Source organism: Scyliorhinus torazame, chromosome 15, assembly GCF_047496885.1.
Source record: "Scyliorhinus torazame isolate Kashiwa2021f chromosome 15, sScyTor2.1, whole genome shotgun sequence".
Classification (NCBI taxonomy): domain Eukaryota; kingdom Metazoa; phylum Chordata; class Chondrichthyes; order Carcharhiniformes; family Scyliorhinidae; genus Scyliorhinus; species Scyliorhinus torazame.
This window is the reverse complement of record NC_092721.1, coordinates 13,489,225-13,508,806: the sequence shown is the minus strand read 5'-3', so window position 1 is coordinate 13,508,806 and position 19,582 is coordinate 13,489,225. Positions and strand designations below refer to the sequence as shown.

Here is a 19,582-nt window from a genome sequence, read left to right as displayed (position 1 = left end):
TTAAGTGGGGTTACTGGGATAGGGCAGGAGAGTGGGCCACGGTAGGATGCTCTTTCAGAGGGTGGGTGCAGACTCGATGGGCCAAATGGCCTCCTTCTGCACTGCAGGGTTTCTATGATGCTTTGATTCACTGAAATCTTTGATGCTCCACCGGCCGCAACATGCACACTTCCAGGAAGCTAAGAAGCTTCTGAGAGGAAGGGCATGGAACAAAGTGTGACTCAGGGCACACTTTACAATTCACCTAGCACGATTGGGCCCGCTAATTCCCTCAAGCTGTTCACTTCAATTAAACAAGCAGGTTGACTTTCTGCCTGCACTGCAGGACCTTGCTCCCCTTGTGAAGTTGGATTGCTCGTTAAAGGCCCTGTTATAAGTCAACCAGGAACCTAAGGCATGTCGCAATGTACAGAGGTGGGCGTCTGTCCCTTCCCAATGCTCTGAGGTAAGTGTTTAATGACACAAATATGAACGTCTTGCGGCAACCCATCCGAATCAAATATCGTCTTGTGCTTTTGCATGCAAACAGAAACAGAAACAGGTAGGGCAGTAGATGTTGTCTATATGGACTTCAGTAAGGCCTTTGACAAGGTCCCTCATGGTAGACTAGTACAAAAGGTGAAGTCACACGGGATCAGGGGTGAACTGGCAAGGTGGATACAGAACTGGCTAGGCCATAGAAGGCAGAGGGTAGCAATGGAGGGATGCTTTTCTAATTGGAGGGCTGTGACCAGTGGTGTTCCACAGGGATCAGTGCTGGGACCTTTGCTCTTTGTAGTATATATAAATGATTTGGAGGAAAATGTAACTGGTCTGATTAGTAAGTTTGCAGACGACACAAAGGTTGGTGGAATTGCGGATAGCGATGAGGACTGTCTGAGGATACAGCAGGATTTAGATTGTCTGGAGACGTGGGCGGAGAGATGGCAGATGGAGTTTAACCTGGACAAATGTGAGGTAATGCATTTTGGAAGGGCTAATGCAGGTAGGGAATATACAGTGAATGGTAGAACCCTCAAGAGTATTGAAAGTCAAAGAGATCTAGGAGTACAGGTCCACAGATCACTGAAAGGGGCTACACAGGTGGAGAAGGTAGTCAAGAAGGCATACGGCATGCTTGCCTTCATTGGCCGGGGCATTGAGTATAAGAATTGGCAAGTCATGTTGCAGCTGTATAGAACCTTAGTTAGGCCACACTTGGAGTATAGTGTTCAATTCTGGTCGCCACACTACCAGAAGGATGTGGAGGCTTTAGAGAGGGTGCAGAAGAGATTTACCAGAATGTTGCCTGGTATGGAGGGCATAAGCTATGAGGAGCGATTGAATAAACTCGGTTTGTTTTCACTGGAACGAAGGAGGTTGAGGGGCGACCTGATAGAGGTATACAAAATTATGAGGGGCATAGACAGAGTGGATAGTCAGAGGCTTTTCCCCAGGGTAGAGGGGTCAATTACTAGGGGGCATAGGTTTAAGGTGAGAGGGGCAAAGTTTAGAGTAGATGTACGAGGCAAGTTTTTTACGCAGAGGGTAGTGGGTGCCTGGAACTCACTACCGGAGGAGGTAGTGGAGGCAGGGACGATAGGGACATTTAAGGGGCATCTTGACAAATATATGAATAGGATGGGAATAGAAGGATACGGACCCAGGAAGTGTAGAAGATTGTAGTTTAGTCGGGCAGTATGGTCGGCACGGGCTTGGAGGGCCGAAGGGCCTGTTCCTGTGCTGTACATTTCTTTGTTGTTCTTTGTTCTATATCTGTGGCATCACAATGTTCTGGAGTGTGTCTCTATCTGTTCGACACGAATGCAAGTGTTGCTTCCTGGTTCTATTATGTCCTCCCAAAGGATTAATGTTGTGAATTCAGAGCACTTTCTGTTTACTAACAGGAAAATAATGTGACTGCTCAGCTGCTTACTGCTCAGCATGCACTACCACTTGTTCAGTGATCCTTGCAATGTGAATCTCTTAGCCTCCAGCTTTAACTGACGATTATTAAAATAATAATACTTAACTGGGGTACAATTCATCAATTGCAATACAATTGTGTATTTCTGGGCACGAGCCTTTTCCCCAAACTCAGAAACCCTTGCAAATTTTCATAATATGAAGCGATGTGCTTCTAATGTTCCTTTGGGAATGTTTCATCATTTCGGAAATCATAGGGCCAATCTTAAGTTTCCAAAGCGCATCAAGGCCTTTGCTGTCCCTGTCCTAAATCACATTGAGCCCTATTCACTTGCCACCCCTGTGTTCACTGACCTACATTCACTCCGGGTCAAGCAACATCTCAATTTAAAAGTTCTCATCCCTGTTTTCAAATCCCCTCCTTGGCCTTATTATTCCCTTTCTCTCTCTAACCTCTAACCTTAGGATCTCTCCTCTAATTCAGGCCTCTCGAGCATCTCCAACTTTAATTGCTTCACTCGCACCTGCAGCTGCCAAGAACCCACACCGCGGAATTCCATCCCTGGATCTCTCCATGTCTCGTTCTCTCTACCTTTGAGAAACCCCTTGATAGCTTTCTCTTTGACCACGCTTTACGTCATCTTTCCTGATGCCCCCCGAAGTGGCTCAGTACCACATGTCACATTTTAACGCTCCTGGAAAGAACTTTCGGACATTGTTTCACTTTATGCAAATACACAACGGGGGAGATATTCTGCCCTCGATCACGGCGGGCAGGATCGGTGACAGGGGCACAAAATACAGAGGGAGGTCCGAGTGGTGTTTCATGCCGACTTAATAGGCAGTGTAATTGCCCCACTCCCCCTGCAGTGCTGGCCCCCTGCTGCTGATGTCATCCCCGCGCATGCGCAGGGGGTTCACCTACACGGAGACTTACATGGCCCGCACGTAGGAATAGAGTGCCCCCACGGCACAGGCCTGCCCGCGGATCGGTGGGCCCCGATCGCGGGTCAGGTCACCGTGGGGGCACCCCCCGGGGCCAGATCGCCCCATCCCGCCCTCCAAGACCCCGGAGCCCGCCCGCGCCGCCAGGTCCCGCCGGTAAGGGACCAACTCCAATGTACGCCGGCGGGACCTGCAAAGAACGAGCGGGACTTCGGCCCATCGTGGGCCGGAGAATCGCTGGGGGGGGGGCCCGCCGACTGGCGCGGCACGATTCCCGAATCTCCGGTGGGGGGTCGGAGAATCCCGCCCCGGATAACACCACCCCGCCCCCCAGCAATTCCCGTCACATAATCCATTCATACTGGGGTGAGGGCAGCTGGCGAGGGTGTCCAGGTAAGTGCACCGCCCAGGGAGAAGAAGGTCAAGCCTGGGAGCTGTGCCCAGCTCTGCCCCCAGCACTGCCTTGTGGCACTGCCCCGGGGGAAAGGGCCCCGTCAGTGCCAATGGAAGCATTGGGCTTAGTACCGGGGAGAAAATAATAATACTAATCTTTATTGTCACAAGTAGGCTTACATTAACACTGCAATGAAGTTACTGTGAAAAGCCCCCAGTCGCCACACTCTGGCGCCTGATGGGGTACACAGAGGGAGAATTCAGAATGTCCAATTCACCTAACAAGCACGTCTTTTGGGGCTTGTGGGAGGAAACCGGAGCACCCGGAGGAAACCCACGCAGACACGGGAGAATGTGCAGACTCCGCACAGACAGTGACCCAAGCCGGGAATCGAACCTGGGACCCGAGCGCTGTGAAGTAACAGTGCTAGCCACTATGCAGTGCACCTGCAGAGCCAGGGGACAATGCCGGGGAGGGGGTGTGTCCTGCGGGGAGTGGGGAGGGAGCTGCGTGGGGGGCCGTTCCGTGGTAGGAGGTGTTGCATGGGGAGGTGTGAGGGGCGTACAGGCGGGTGGTGTGAGGGGGGTCAGGGGTGGGGGAGTGTTCTGGGAAGTGGTGTCTCTTAATTTTCTGTATGGGGGCAGCCTTTAAAAATGGCTCTCCAGTCTTTCAAAAACTAAGTTGCTAGCACGGTGGGTTCAATCAGATCCCCACCTGCCTGTGTTATTTCATAAGTCCCGCTCAGGACGCGACGAGACCGATAAATCTCGCGAGTGGCTTCTCGCAAGATTTACCAGCCTCATCGCGCCTCGTGAGATCTAATGGGACCTCTTCAGGCATCATGATCTGGATTTGCATATTCAAATGAGCAGTTAGTCTCACTTGACTATCTCTCGGGCAGGCCTCGGGCCTCGGAGACCCCGGGCAGGCGCCGTTTAGCCTTGGCTTTCACAAAACGTGGACCAGACGTACCATCATTTGGGAGGGTCTCTCAGATGATCCGGGGCCCCTGGGTGATCGGGCTCTGGGCAGGGTGGTACGCTGGCACCCCCGATGCCACCAGGGCACCATGGCACTACAAGGGTGCCAGGCTGGCCGTGTCCAAGAGGCATGCCGCCCATGCTGAGAATCGGAGCCGAGAATTCCCTGCCCTTATTAAGTGGGGTGCAGGGGACTCAATAGCCTCTTCCTGGTGAGTTGGGGCATTTGGGGGGGGGGGGTCCAGACGCCGTGATGGGAGGGTCTAGAGATCGGGGTGCCATTTAAAACTCGTGCCCTGATCTCCCTGAAATGGGGTTCAGTGGGGCCTCGGCGGGCTGTTCTTCGCTGAGGCCTAGACATGAAGCAGCGTCCTGATTAATAGCGGCTTCCTTCTTGGTGCTCCCAGTGCCAGGAAACACCCGGCTAAATGTGTCCGACACAGGACTCTGTTTCATTTCCATCGGGTTGTGCCCAAAGAATAACTATGGGGCACATTGATCACTGTTATAATGTATGAAATCCGGCAGCCAATTTAAGCACTCCAGTTCGCCCAAATAGGATAATGACCAGATAATCTATATTACTGATTTTGACTGAAGGATAAATATTGGCAGGTCACTGGGGATGACTCGCCTGCTCTTCTTCATGGTGCCAATGGATCTTTTACATCCAGCTGAGAGGGCAGACAGGTCACCCGAAAGGCATCCCCTCAGACAGCGCAGTCCTCGCTGATCAGTCAAAGTGACTCGATTTAATGCGCACCGAGTGTCAGCTGTGACTCAATGTTGACATTCACAGCTTTGAGTCAAAAAGTAATTGGGCTGGATTCTCCAGACCGTGACGCCGAAATCGCGTCCGGCACTGGAGCGGAGTATCCAGTTTCGTGCACGGAACCGGGACCGGCGCCGGTTTCTCAATTCTCCAGCCCCCGAAAAGCGGCGTACCCGAGAAGTACGCTACGCCGCGTACACGAGAAGTACGCTACGCCGCGTACCCGAGAAGTACGCTACGCCGCGTACCCGTGAAGTACGCTACGCCGCGTACCCGAGAAGTACGCTACGCCGCGTACCCGAGAAGTACGCTACGCCGCGTACCCGAGAAGTACGCTACGCCGCGGATCACCACCTGCGGCCATTGCCAGAGGTCCGCCCCACTGTTCTCTGCCCCCGACCGGCCGAAATCCCGATGGCGTATTTCTAATATGTTCCCAGCCGTTCGGGATACTCGCGTGATGGCTGCGGACCCAGTCCGCGGCTGCCATGGTCGGGCATGTGGCCGATCGGGGGCTCTATTTAGGAGGTCCAGTTCCGCGGTCTGGGTCCGCCATGGAGCACGGTGCAGCCGCTGGAGGCCGCGGCCGTGCGCATGTGCGGCCTTAGACCCGGAGGTGCGGGGGCTGTATCTGCAGCTGGAGCAGCGAGATTCACTTCGGCTCCCTGCTAGCCCCCAGCGGGGCTGTGAATATGGGGCCTATGACGCCGATTTCTTTGGCGTGAAAGACCACAGTTTTTATGATGGCGTGGGGACATAGTTCCTGAAATGCAGAATCCAGCCCACTGAGTCTTAAGTCTTGCTCCAGAGGCAGAGATAAAAGTCTAGGCTGAGCGAGGGCTGCGCTGTCTGAGGGGATGCCTTTCGGGTGACCTGTCTGCCCTCTCAGCTGGATGTAAAAGATCCATTGGCACCATGAAGAAGAGCAGGCGAGTTATCCCCAGTGACCTGCCAATATTTATCCTTCAGTCAAAATCAGTAATATAGATTATCTGGTCATTATCCTATTTGGGCAAACTGGAGTGCTTAAATTGGCTGCCAGATTTCATACATTATAACAGTGATCAATGTGCCCCATAATTATTCTTTGCTGTTTGTGGATTGTTTGTTGTACTCCGCCGTCCCTTTAAAATTGCTGCACTGCCACGCATCCACACCGCGTATACCGACAAGACTGTGACTACACTTCCAAAGTACTTTATTGGCTATGTGGAACCTTGAGACATTGTGAAAGGGCGACTTAAATGCAAGTCCTTGATAAGTGAGTTCAAACGTGATATCTAACATTGCGCTTCATGATGACTTGGAAATGATGAATGAAACTATCGACTCTGCTAAAATCAAACTAAACGGCATTCCTAACTTGCCGAATAGCCGCCCCTCGCCATGCTGTGTCAAGTATGTTTCGAGGTTTATATCGATCCTTTCTTACTTGAAGAATTCAGCCCCTATTTGAGTCCCTGACAGTTATATTTGTTGTTTCCTCCCTATGCCACTATTCTATCCCATTTCATGTTGAAATGATTCATAACAAATGGATTGTGGTGTAGCTGGAGCCCATCACACTATGTTCTTCAGTAAAGAAGTTTTCGATGACATGTAATTGATAGAACACTGAAGCTGCGTGATTATAATGTCCATAGGGTGTGATTGCACCAGTAACATTGTCTTGAACCTCCAGAGGCTGTCATCATTGACTCTCTGACCCACAGACCACAATCAGTAGGAATAAACAACAACACCTCCTCTGCAATAGTCCTCAATATACTCCCTGTGCACACACCACTGCATGGCAAAATTTGGTTCCAACTCCACCTACAAGTTTGCTGACGACACGAACATAGTGGGTCGGATCTCGAATAACGATCAGTCAGAATATAGGAGGAAGACAGAGAACCTAGTGGTGTAGCGACAACAATCTCTCCCTCAATGCCAGCAAAACTAAAGAGCTGGTAATTGACTTCAGGAAGCAAAGTACTGTACCCACCCCTGTCAGCATCAATGGGGCCGAGGTGGAGATGGTTAACAGCTTAAAATTCCTAGGGGTGCACATCACTTGTCCTTGTCCACCCATGTCGACACTGCCAACAAGAAAGCACAACAGCGCCTATATTTTCTCAGGAAACTAAGAAAATTTGACATGTCCCCACTGACTCTGATCAACTTTTACAGATGCACCATAGAAAGCATCCTATCTGGCTGCATCACAGCCTGGTATGGCAACTGCTCGGCCCAGGACTGCAAGGAACTTCAGAGAGTCGTGAACACCGCCCAGCCCATCACACGAACCTGCCTCCCATCCATTGACTCCATCTACACCTCCCGCTGCCTGGGGAAAGCGGGCAGCATAATCAAAAGACCCCTCCCACCCGGCTTACTCACTCTTCCAACTTCTTCCATCGGGCAGGAGATACGAAAGTCTGAGAACACGCACGAACAGACTCCAAAACAGCTTCTTCCCCGCTATTACCAGACTCCTACACAACTGTCTTATGGACTGACCTGATTAATACTGCACTCCTGTATGCTTCACCCGATGTCAGTGTCTATGTATTTACATTATGGACCTTGTATTGCCCTATTATGTATTTTCTTTTTATTTTATTTTCATCTACTAAATGATCTGTTTGAACTGCTCGCAGAAAAATACTTTTCACTGTACCTCGGTACACGTGACAATAAACAAAAATCCAATCTCAATCCCTCTTCTTGCGGCTGAGAACAGAAGCATTGATGATCTACAATGGGCCTAATCCTTCAGTCTTCCTTCAGTGAGTGGTGCAGGTTAGATGCAGCAACAATTCTACATGCTGGATGAAAGTGTCAAATCCTTTACCTGGATGTGTGTTAGGGTTTCTGGTGGCTAATGCTGAGGGGGCGCTGTCAATGACAGAATTAATTCCTGCAGGGCAGTACCGAGGGAGGGCTATACCATTGGGCTTGCCTTGTTTGTGCATGTGGAAAGGTTGTTTGTGTGTGCAAACGTGTGTGTTCGTGGAGGAGTGTATGGATATGCACGTGTGAACATTTGGGATTGTGTTGGGGACAACTTAGTTTGGAAATGTAAGGGATTGTGTGTGTGTCTATATTGTGTGTGTTGGGAAGATTTGTCTCTCGCTCAATACCTACAAGGCCACAATCCTCTTCCAGCCCTCGCCCGGACAAGTACCTACGCCTCTAGCTATTGTTATTGATGGGAGACTTTGGAGGTCATTGAACACTTCCCATATCTCTGCAGCTACCTTTGTATAGTGTCTGCAGGATACTCAACGTCAAATGGGAAAGGTGAATTAACTCCAGCATCCTCCCTGTAAACAATTTCTGCAGCATCACAACCATATCAGCACCACTGGTCCTGTCACCGCATCCGAACGCCCAATAATCAGCTTCCAAAGCAGATTCCCTTTCATGCAGAAGGAGGCCATTCGGCCCATCAAGTCTGCACAGATCCTCTGAAAGAGCACCCTACGTCTGCCCACTCTCCCACCCTATCCCCATCATCCCACCTAACTTTTTAAAAATAAATTTAAAGTGCCCAATTATTTTTCCCCAATTGAGGGGCAATTTAGCGTGGCCAATCCATCTACTCTGCACATCTTTGGGTTGTGGGGGTGAAACCCACGCAGACACGGGGAGAATGTGCAAACTCCACGCACATGTATCACAGCTTGGTATGGAGCCTGCTCTGCCCAACACCGCAGGAAACTACAAAAGGTCGTGAATGTAGCCCAGTCCATCACGTAAACCAACCTCCCATCCATTGACTCTATCTATAATTCCTGCTGCCTCAGAAAGGCAGCCAGCATAATTAAGGACCCCATACACCCCGGACATACTCTCTTCCACCTTCTTCCGTCAGGAAAAAGATACCTAAGTTTGAGGTCACGTACCAACCGACTCAAGAACAGCTTCTTCCCGACTGCCATCAGACTTTTGAATGGACCTACCTCGTATTAAGTTGATCTTTTTAACCTCGTATTAAGTGGATCCTCGCTGTCTTCAGGGGATGTCCCGGAGGACTGGAGAATAGCCAATGTTGTTCCTCTGTTTAAGAAGGGTGGCAGGGATAATCCCGGGAACTACAGGCCGGTAAGCCTTACTTCAGTGGTAGGGAAATTACTGGAGAGAATTCTTCGAGACAGGATCTACTCCCATTTGGAAGCAAATGGACGTATTAGTGAGAGGCAGCACGGTTTTGTGAAGGGGAGGTCGTGTCTCACTAACTTGATAGAGTTTTTCGAGGAGGTCACTAAGATGATTGATGCAGGTAGGGCAGTAGATGTTGTCTATATGGACTTCAGTAAGGCCTTTGACAAGGTCCCTCATGGTAGACTAGTACAAAAGGTGAAGTCACACGGGATCAGGGGTGAACTGGCAAGGTGGATACAGAACTGGCTAGGCCATAGAAGGCAGAGGGTAGCAATGGAGGGATGCTTTTCTAATTGGAGGGCTGTGACCAGTGGTGTTCCACAGGGATCAGTGCTGGGACCTTTGCTCTTTGTAGTATATATAAATGATTTGGAGGAAAATGTAACTGGTCTGATTAGTAAGTTTGCAGACGACACAAAGGTTGGTGGAATTGCGGATAGCGATGAGGACTGTCTGAGGATACAGCAGGATTTAGATTGTCTGGAGACTTGGGCGGAGAGATGGCAGATGGAGTTTAACCTGGACAAATGTGAGGTAATGCATTTTGGAAGGGCTAATGCAGGTAGGGAATATACAGTGAATGGTAGAACCCTCAAGAGTATTGAAAGTCAAAGAGATCTAGGAGTACAGGTCCACAGATCACTGAAAGGGGCTACACAGGTGGAGAAGGTAGTCAAGAAGGCATACGGCATGCTTGCCTTCATTGGCCGGGGCATTGAGTATAAGAATTGGCAAGTCATGTTGCAGCTGTATAGAACCTTAGTTAGGCCACACTTGGAGTATAGTGTTCAATTCTGGTCGCCACACTACCAGAAGGATGTGGAGGCTTTAGAGAGGGTGCAGAAGAGATTTACCAGAATGTTGCCTGGTATGGAGGGCATAAGATATGAGGAGCGATTGAATATACTCGGTTTGTTCTCACTGGAACGAAGGAGGTTGAGGGGCGACCTGATAGAGGTATACAAAATTATGAGGGGCATAGACAGAGTGGATAGTCAGAGGCTTTTCCCCAGGGTAGAGGGGTCAATTACTAGGGGGCACAGGTTTAAGGTGAGAGGGGCAAAGTTTAGAGTAGATGTACGAGGCAAGTTTTTTACGCAGAGGGTAGTGGGTGCCTGGAACTCACTACCGGAGGAGGTAGTGGAGGCAGGGACGATAGGGACATTTAAGGGGCATCTTGACAAATATATGAATAGGATGGGAATAGAAGGATACGGACCCAGGAAGTGTAGAAGATTGTAGTTTAGTCGGGCAGTATGGTCGGCACGGGCTTGCAGGGCCGAAGGGCCTGTTCCTGTGCTGTACATTTCTTTGTTCTTTGTTCTTTGTTTTTCTCTACACCTTGCTATAACTGGAACATTATATTCTGCAGTCTATCCTTCCTTCCCTATGTACGGTATGCATTGTTTGTACAGCATGCAAGAAACAATACTCTTCACTGTGTACTAATACATGTGACAATAATAAATCAAATCAAATCAAAAATCACACAGCCACCCGAGGTCAGAATCAAACCCCGGTCCTTGGTGCTGTGAGGCAACGGTTCCTTTGTGCCGCTAAATGTTAAACCAGCAGCCCCTGGATTCGGACTGATTTTCTTTGTCATTGGAGTAATTGCTGCAAATGGCATCAGCAGCAATATTTTGCAAGTTTGTCCAGAAATGGAAACACGCTATTAGCACCGTGTGCGACACGGTGGCACAGTGGTTAGCACTGAAACCTCACAGCGCCAGGGACCCGGGTTCAATCCCAGCCTCGGGTGACTGACTGTGTGGTGTCATTGTCGTTGGCTGAATGGTCTCCTTCTGGGACAGAAGGACTCCAGGATAAAATGCGCGCATGATTTGCAGATCACTCCGGGCGTCCCAGTTGCTGTGGCAACACGCATGTTGTAGTCTGGATAGTGATAGCAGAGGATCGAACATTCCTTCCATTGCATGGCTGATCAGGAATCTCACCCGCTCCTACTGCCTGTCATGAACGTGTGTTGGAGGGACTTGCAGCTTGACGCTCAACCGGTTTGGCTGCATTATGTCTATCATGTGGGACTCAAACCCACAGCAGCCCGTGACACTACCCAATGTCTTTTTTTGTTAATTAATTTACGGGATGTCACTGGTTGGGCCAACATTAATCACAGATCCCTAACTGCTGTCCAGTTCAGAGGCCATTTGACAGTCAACCACATTTGGAAATTTGTCGCAAGATCTCCATCTATGACTAACTAGAACACCTACATTTCCCTGCGTGCATCAGACAAGATAAATGCTCTTATGAAATGCCCATTGTAACATTTTAGCTGAAACATTATTCAATATTTGTGCATGCCAGAAATATAGACCCACACCTAAGCATTTTTGACCATCTGAGGAAGAGCGTTTAAGCTTACTGATGGATGTGGTGTTTATTTTCATTGACTTTCCATTTGAACCTCACAATTGCATATGGCCCCTGTAGTCAGTGGTTGCCCCTACCTCGCACATACTTTGTTTTCTTCTCTTGAGCTGTGACTCAGTGTGGTCAGTATGAATCCATAGAATCCCTACGGTGCAGATGTAGGCCATTCGGCCCATCAAGTCTGCATCAACCCTCTGAAAGAGCATCTTACCTAGGCCCACTGCCCTGCCCTATCCTCGGACTCTCACCTAAACCGGCACACCTTGGGACTGTGGGAGGAAACCGGAGCATCCGGAGGAAACCCGCATGCAGACACGGGGAGAACGTGCAAACTCCACACAGACAGTCACCCAAGGCCGGAATTGAACCCGGGACACTGGCGCTGTGAGACAACCGTGCTAATCACTGTGCCACCGTGCTAATAGTGTGTTTTCATTTCTGGACGATCGTGCAACTATTGCTGTTGATGTCCTAGTTAATGGGATAGCCCTGAGTCACCCTACTTTTCAGAGGTGGCAAACCGCATTTTACTCACGGGTTTGAATCTGTGGGATAAAATGCGAGCTCCAATCTCTCAAGTAACTAATTAAAAGGCAAAAGCATCAATCCTCCTAATTAAGCATTGCGCGTAATTAGGAAGCAGTTGTGCATCTGGAGCACCACTGGGAGAGCAAAGGAGAATGCTTGCTCGGCAAAGAAAACGCTGCCGAATTTGGCACCAGAGGCGAGCGCAGCCTGCTTTACCCATTGTGTCCCGCAAGCACTTATACAGGGACACAAGGGAGGGAGAGTGTCAGTGCCCACCTGGGTCCAGGGGAGGGAGTTTCAGAGACAGAGGAGCTGAAGCTCAGCAACAGTGACAGGGCAAAACGAGAGGAGGGATGCTGTGATATATTTGCTGGTGCCGCAACGAATAAAAGCTTTAATTTGGTTAAAAAAAAGCCGAGTGTGGGGTTTATTAAGGGACGATGCTTCTACATGGGGAAATGGTGAACGCCCCCCAAAAACCAACGAAACACTTTGCATACCACACGACACTTCACAGCCAATAGCGTTACTTGAATACATAACGGACACAAAGACCAAACGGGAGAGGGAAGGAGACCGTGCAAGTGGAGGGAGGGGTGAAGAATGGTGAACCCTAGAATAGGGTGGGTCTAAGGGATTTTCACAAGGGTATTGCAATTCCATGCACTCGGCACAGGGAGCAAATTAATAGCTGAGAGCAGGGTCGTCGATGGGCGGACAAGGCGCCACGAAGCTCAGGGTAGAGGAGTATGGTGATCTTTGTGAGGGGTTTCCAGGACGGAAGGCGTAGTGATCACAAAGCTACACAAAGCTCTTTTGAAGAACTAAACTAATTTTATTAACACTGCTAAATTTGAGTTTGACATTTAATCTGAATAGCAAACATACATGTAAGAATTAAAGTACACTCACTAACACTATCTCTATCTACTAATTACAATTATTATATCTTAACTAACTCTGCAATACACTATGAATCTTATCTTCTTCAGCTCCAGTCTAATCTCCTCCCCTTAGCTTAAGAGCCAGTGCAATTTATAGTACTGTCCCTTAGCTCCCTCTAGTGGCTAGGCTTGACATAACATTAACTCTTCACAAGCTGTACATTTCTAAAATGTCACAAGGAGTCTGGAGTTTGTTGGCAGATGGAACTTGGAAGGCCAATAAGGGGAAAGTTTCAGAAAGTAAATGGCGGAGGTGACAAAAGCTTTGGTAAGCTGAGTAAAGCGTCCAACGTCTGGGTAGAGTTGGGAAATGGGATTGATTTAAGTTGATATACTCATCTACAGCTTAATATCAGATGAGAAAAATCAATAAAGCTGTGAGGTTTGTAGAACGCTGTGGAGATGTATTGCCGGCTGTCACGTATATGTATAAGGAAGCTGCCCCATGTCTATTATTAGTCCTACTGTAAATCCCTTGAAAATATCATATTTTGACAAATGAAGTGCAACTGGGTTTTCAATGGAGTTTGAAGTTTAAGACTATTGCCAAACACACTCACAAGCCATGAAAAACTAATCTTACATTTATGGTAGGCAAGATGTTTCTATTAAAATTTAAAACAAAAGATTCACCATTTTCCGATTGTTTTTTTTTTCAAGTTTATTTATGACATTTCAAATGCAATGTCAATCCCAATTTTTTTTAAATCCCAATCGCTTGTTTTGCTATCTACTAAATTTTAAGTAAAAGTGAAAAAAAAAACAGTGCATTTAACTGTCTGATTTGTTGTCTGTGAGAATACCTCACTGTTATTGGCTGACTATCCTGCTTGATGACAGGACCATTGCGGCACACCTGGAGACCCTCTGGGGATGCCAGGAAACGGGCTATCCAGAGCACAAGTGGCCGCTAGATCTTTGTGGATAGTTTTCTCCAATCTAGGCCAATATTTCGGTTTGCAGTGTGGGCTTTATTGCGAAATTATGCCACCAGCATGATTACGTGTCCTTATTGCCTCCAAGCTCACCACCTCCGGAAGCAGAAGATTCCCGTCTGGTATGCAGATTAAGTGCCACTGAACATTGAACATGAAATAGCGAGCAAATTCACTGCAGAAATTCCTTTTCTGATTGTCGTGAACTTTACATAATACCTTCGAGATAATCATTTTATTCCAGAGGCAAATAAAAAAATAACAATGGCTTTTTCCTGTAACAAATAGTTGCTTTGCTTAATGTTACCTTAACCTATTGATCTCAGATGCTCATTCGATAAAAATGGTTTTGGCACTCTGACACTTATAGTAATCTTTAATGTGTGTGTGCAATGACCCAGCTCAGTGGTAACATTCCCGTCTTGGTGTTGAAAGTTTGTGCATTCAAGTTCCAGCCCCAAGGCTTGAGGACATAATCTTGGCTGACATTGAACTGCACTTTCGGAGGCGCAGTTCAAAGCTCTGCCGATCCTCTCCAATGAACGCAAAAGATCCCGCGGCATGATTTTGAAGTGGGACCAGAAGCGATCTTGCCAAGAAACAGAAAACACTGGGCAATCTCAGCAGGTCTGACAGCCTCTGCGGAGAGAGAAGGGAGCTAACATTTCGAGTCTGGATGACTTTGTTTTGTCAAAGCTGGAGGGAACTGGAAATGGGGTCAGATTTATACTGTAGTGGGGAGGGAGGGGTGGGGCTGGATAGGGGGCCAGCGATAGGTGGAGATGGACAAAGATGTCAAGGACAGAAGATAAAAGGGATGTAAATGGGGGTGATTAAGGCTCAGAAGGGTGCCGGAATTTATCAGTTTTTCCCTCACCATTGTTCCCCTCACCTCCCCCACAACACTTGGGCCCATTGTTCCTCGTTGCCCTTTGACACACTGCTCTTCTTCGTTCTGCCATTTACACATTTTAATTCCTTTATGCGCCACTATCATCATCCTTTTCAACTTTAATCACTCCCATTTACATTATTGGCTGCTGCCTCTGTGGTCTCCAGTGTTCAGGCAAAGTGTCGAGGCCTCACAGTCCGATTGGGATGCCGGGCAGTAACACCCGCCTGGAACATGGTCATCTGCCCACGGGAATCCACTCGGGAGCTGTGGAGTGCTCACATGACCGACATTGCCAATTTCCCATTAGCGAAAGCCTTCAGCTGTGCAACCGAGGCCGCCACGGTCAGTCGGGGTTAACGAGACCATCACCATGTTACCATGGACGGGGCTCTGACCCGGGGGGTGTTTGGTGGGACGGACGGGCAGCAGCCGAAGTTGCCCCTGTTATGGGTATACACGATCCTTGGGGGCCATGTGGGACCCACGGATGCTGAGCCCATCACCCCCAGCTCAGAGGCAACCACTCACCAAAGGCGGTCGCCCCCTTGATCGGACCTGCCCCCTCCCCCACCCTCCCCAGGGGCTTCCCCTCCTGTCCCGAACTCTGGGGCAGCAGCCAGTTTCCAAAATGGCTACTCACCTCCTCGGATCCCCACAGCAGCCACTGGTCCAGCCGCACGATTTTAAATAGATGAGCTCACGGGAGGCCATTCAATAGGGGGTAAGTTTTAAAAAAAACTTACTGTAGGGAATTTCCAGCTGAATCCGGTCAGAGTGAGGACAGAGTGACTGCTGGGTAAGTAGTAAAGATTTAAATTGTTTGCGCAGCCAATAACAGCTGATTGCTGTTTTCGTGTGGGGCGCAGTAGTTGCTGGTTAAGTGTTTTACTTTTACCTGTATTTAAGTTGGGCAGTTTCTAAACCCTTAACCTTAGGGGTAGAGTGAATAACAGGTAAGCTCTTTTATTTATTTTTTTATCTACAGGGGATGGCAGGGAAGGTAGTGCAATGTTCCTCCTGCAGAATGTTTGAGGTGAGGGACGCCGTCAGTGTCCCTGCTGATTTCATCTGTGGGAAGTGCACCCATCTCCAGCTCCTCAGAAACCGCATTAGGGAACTGGAGTTGGAGCTGGATGAACTTCGGATCATTCGGGAGGCAGAGGTGGTCATAGATAGAAGCTTCAGGGATGTAGTTACTCCGAAGAATAAAGATAGATGGGTGACGGTGAGAGGGGCTGGGAGGAAGCAGTCAGTACAGGGATCCCCTGTGGTCATTCCCCTTAGTAACAAGTAGACCGCTTTGGATACTGTTGGGGGGGGGGGGGGGAGGCTTACCAGGGGTAAGCCATGGGGTACAGGTCTCTGGCACAGAATCTGTCCCTGTTGTTCAGAAGGGAAGGGGGAGAGAAGTAGAGCATTAGTCATTGGAGACTTCATAGTTAGGGGGATAGATAGGAGATTCTGTGGGAACGGGAGAGACTCGTGGTTGGTGTGTTGCCTCCCAGGTGCCAGGGTCCGTGATGTCTCGGATCGTGTTTTCGGGATCTTTAAGGGGGAGGGGGAGCAGCCCCAAGTCGTGGTCCACATAGGTACCAACGACATAGGTAGGGATAGGAATGTAAGGCAGGAATTCAGGGAGCTAGGGTGGAAACTTAGATCAAGGACAAACAAAGTTATTGTCTCTGGGTTGTTACCCGTGCCATGTGGTAGCGAGACGAGGAATAGGGAGAGAGAGCAGTTGAACACGTGGCTACAGGGATGGTGCAGGAGGGAGGGTTTCAGATTCCTGGATAATTGGAGCTCATTATGGGGTAGGTGGGACCTCTACAAATGGGATGGTCTACACCTGGACCAGAGGGGTACCATTATCCTGGGGGGGAAATTTGCTAATGCTCTTCGGGAGGGTTTAAACTAGTTCAGCAGGGGATTGGGAACCTGAATTGTAGCTCCAGTATACAGGAGGTTGAGAGTAGTGAGGTCATGAGTAAGATTTCAAAGTTGCAGTAGTGTACCGGCAGGTAGGAGGTGGTTTAAAGTGTGCCTTCTTCAATGCCAGGAGCATTCGGAATAAGGTGGGTGAACTTGTGGCATGGGTTGGTACCTGGGACTTCGATGTTGTGGCCATTTCGGAGACATGGATAGAGCAGGGACAGGAATGGTTGTTGCAGGTGCCGGGGTTTAGATATTTCAGTAAGCTCAGGGAAGCTGGTAAAAGAGGGGGAGGGGTGGCATTGTTAGTCAAGGACAGTATTACGGTGGCAGAAAGGACGTTTGATGAGGACTCGTCTACTGAGGTAGTATGGGCTGAGGTTACAAACAGGAAAGGAGAGGTGACCCTGTTGGGGGTGTTCTATAGGCCTCCAAAAAGTTCCAGAGATGTAGAGGAAAGGATTGCAAAGATGATTCTGGATAGGAGCGAAAGCAACAGGGTAGTTGTTATGGGGGATTTTAACTTTCCAAATATTGACTGGAAACGCTATAGTTCGAGTACTTTAGATGGGTCCGTTTTTGTCCAATGTGTGCAGGAGTGTTTCCTGACACAGTCTGTAGATAGGCCAACGAGAGACGAGGCCATATTGGATTTGTACTGGGTATTGAACCAGGACAAGTGTTAGACTTAGAGGTAGGTGAGCACTTTGGTGATACTGACCACAATTCGATTACGTTTACTTTAGTGACGGAAATGGATAGGTATATGCTGCAGGGCAAGAGTTATATCTGGGGGAAAGGCAATTATGATGCGATGAGGCAAGACTTAGGATGCATCGGATTGAGGGGAAAACTGCAGGGGATGGGCACAATGGAAATGTGGAGCTTGTTCAAGGAACAGCTACTGTATGTCCTTGATAAGTATGTACCAGTCAGGCAGGGAGGAAGTGGTCAAGCGAGGGAACCGTAGTTTACGAAAGCAATCGAAACACTTGTCAAGAGGAAGAAGAAGGCTTATGTAAAGCTGAGACATGAAGGTTCAGTTAGGGCACTCGAGAGTTACAAGTTAGCTAGGAAGGACCTAAAGAGAGAGCTAAGAAGAGCCAGGAGGGGACATGAGAAGTCTTTGGCAGGTAGGATCAAGGATAACCCTAAAGCTTTCTATAAATATGTCAGGAATAAAAGAATGACGAGGGTAAGAGTAGGGCCAGTCAAGGACAGGAGTGGGAAGTTGTGCGTGGAGTCCGAGGAGATAGGAGAGGTGTTAAATGAATATTTTTTGTCAGTATTCACACAGGAAAAAGACAATGTTGTTGTGGAGAATACTGAGATTCAGGCTACTAGACTAGAAAGGCTTGAGGTTCATAAGGAGGAGGTGTTAGCAATTCTGGAAAGTGTGAAAATAGATAAGTCCCCTGGGCCGGATGGGATTTATTCTAGGATTCTCTGGGAAGCTAGGGAGGAGATTTCTGAGCCTTTGGCTTTGATCTTTAAGTCATCTTTGTCTACAGGAATAGTGCCAGAAGACTGGAGGACAGCAAATGTTGTCCCCTTGTTCAAGAAGAGGAGTAGAGACAACCCCGGTAACTATAGACCAGTGAGCCTTACTTCTGTTGTGGGCAAGGTCTTGGAAATGTTTATAAGAGATAGGATGCATAATTATCTGGAAAGGAATAATTTGATTATAGATAGTCAACACGGTTTTGTGAAGGGTAGGTCGTGCCTCACAAACCTTATTGAGTTCTTTGAGAAGGTGACCAAACAGGTGGATGAGGGTAAAGCAGTTGATGTGGTGTGTATGGATTTCAGTAAAGCATTTGATAAGATTCCCCACAGTAGGCTATTACAGAAAATACAGAGGCATGGGATTCAGGGTGATTTAGCAGTTTGGATCAGAAATTGGCTAGCTGGAAGAAGACAAAGGGTGGTGGTTGATGGGAAATGTTCAGACTGGAGTCCAGTTACTAGTGGTGTACCACAAGGATCTGTTTTGGGGCCACTGCTGTTTGTCATTTTTATAAATGACCTGGACGAGTGGCTAGAAGGATGGGTGAGTAAATTTGCAGATGACACTAAAGTCGGTGGAGTTGTGGACAGTGCGGAAGGATGTTACAAGTTACAGAGGGACAGAGATAAGCTGCAGCGCTGGGCTGACAGGTGGCAAATGGAGTTTAGTGCAGAAAAGTGTGAGGTGATTCATTTTGGAAGGAATAACAGGAAGACAGAGTACTGGGCTAATGGTAAGATACTTGGTAGTGTGGATGAGCAGAGAGATCTCGGTGTCCATGTACATAGATCCCTGAAAGTTGCCACCCAGGTTGAGAGGGTTGTTAAGAAGGCGTACGGTGTGTTAGCTTTTATTGGTAGAGGGATTGAGTTTCGGAGCCATGAGGGGTCATGTTGCAACTGTACAAAACTCTGGTGCGGCCGCATTTGGAGTATTGCGTGCAATTCTGGTCGCCGCATTATAGGAAGGATGTGGAAGCATTGGAAAGGGTGCAGAGGAGATTTACCAGAATGTTGATAGGTATGGAAGGACGATCTTACGAGGGAAGGCTGAGGGACTTGAGGCTGTTTTCGTTAGAGAGAAGAAGGTTAAGAGGTGACTTGATTGAGGCATACAAGATGATCAGAGGATTGGATAGGGTGGACAGTGAGAGCCTTTTTACTCGGATGGTGATGTCTAGCATGAGGGGACATAGCTTTAAATTGAGGGGAGATAGATATAGGACAGATGTCAGAGGTAGGTTCTTTATTCAGAGAGTAGTAAGGGCGTGGAATGCCCTGCCTGCAACAGTAGTGGACTCGC

The 19,582-nt window shown here is 48.5% G+C and overlaps 1 long non-coding RNA gene across 1 annotated transcript in view; it reads left to right on the top strand.

Annotated features, from left to right (window-relative positions):
• Positions 1-407: 407 nt before the first annotated feature.
• Positions 408-19,582, top strand: part of LOC140391359 (uncharacterized) — a 119,681-nt gene continuing 100,506 nt past the window's right edge. The window contains exon 1 of the long non-coding RNA XR_011935003.1: positions 408-445. This is a non-coding gene — a long non-coding RNA (uncharacterized lncRNA). The remainder of the gene's footprint in view (positions 446-19,582) is intronic.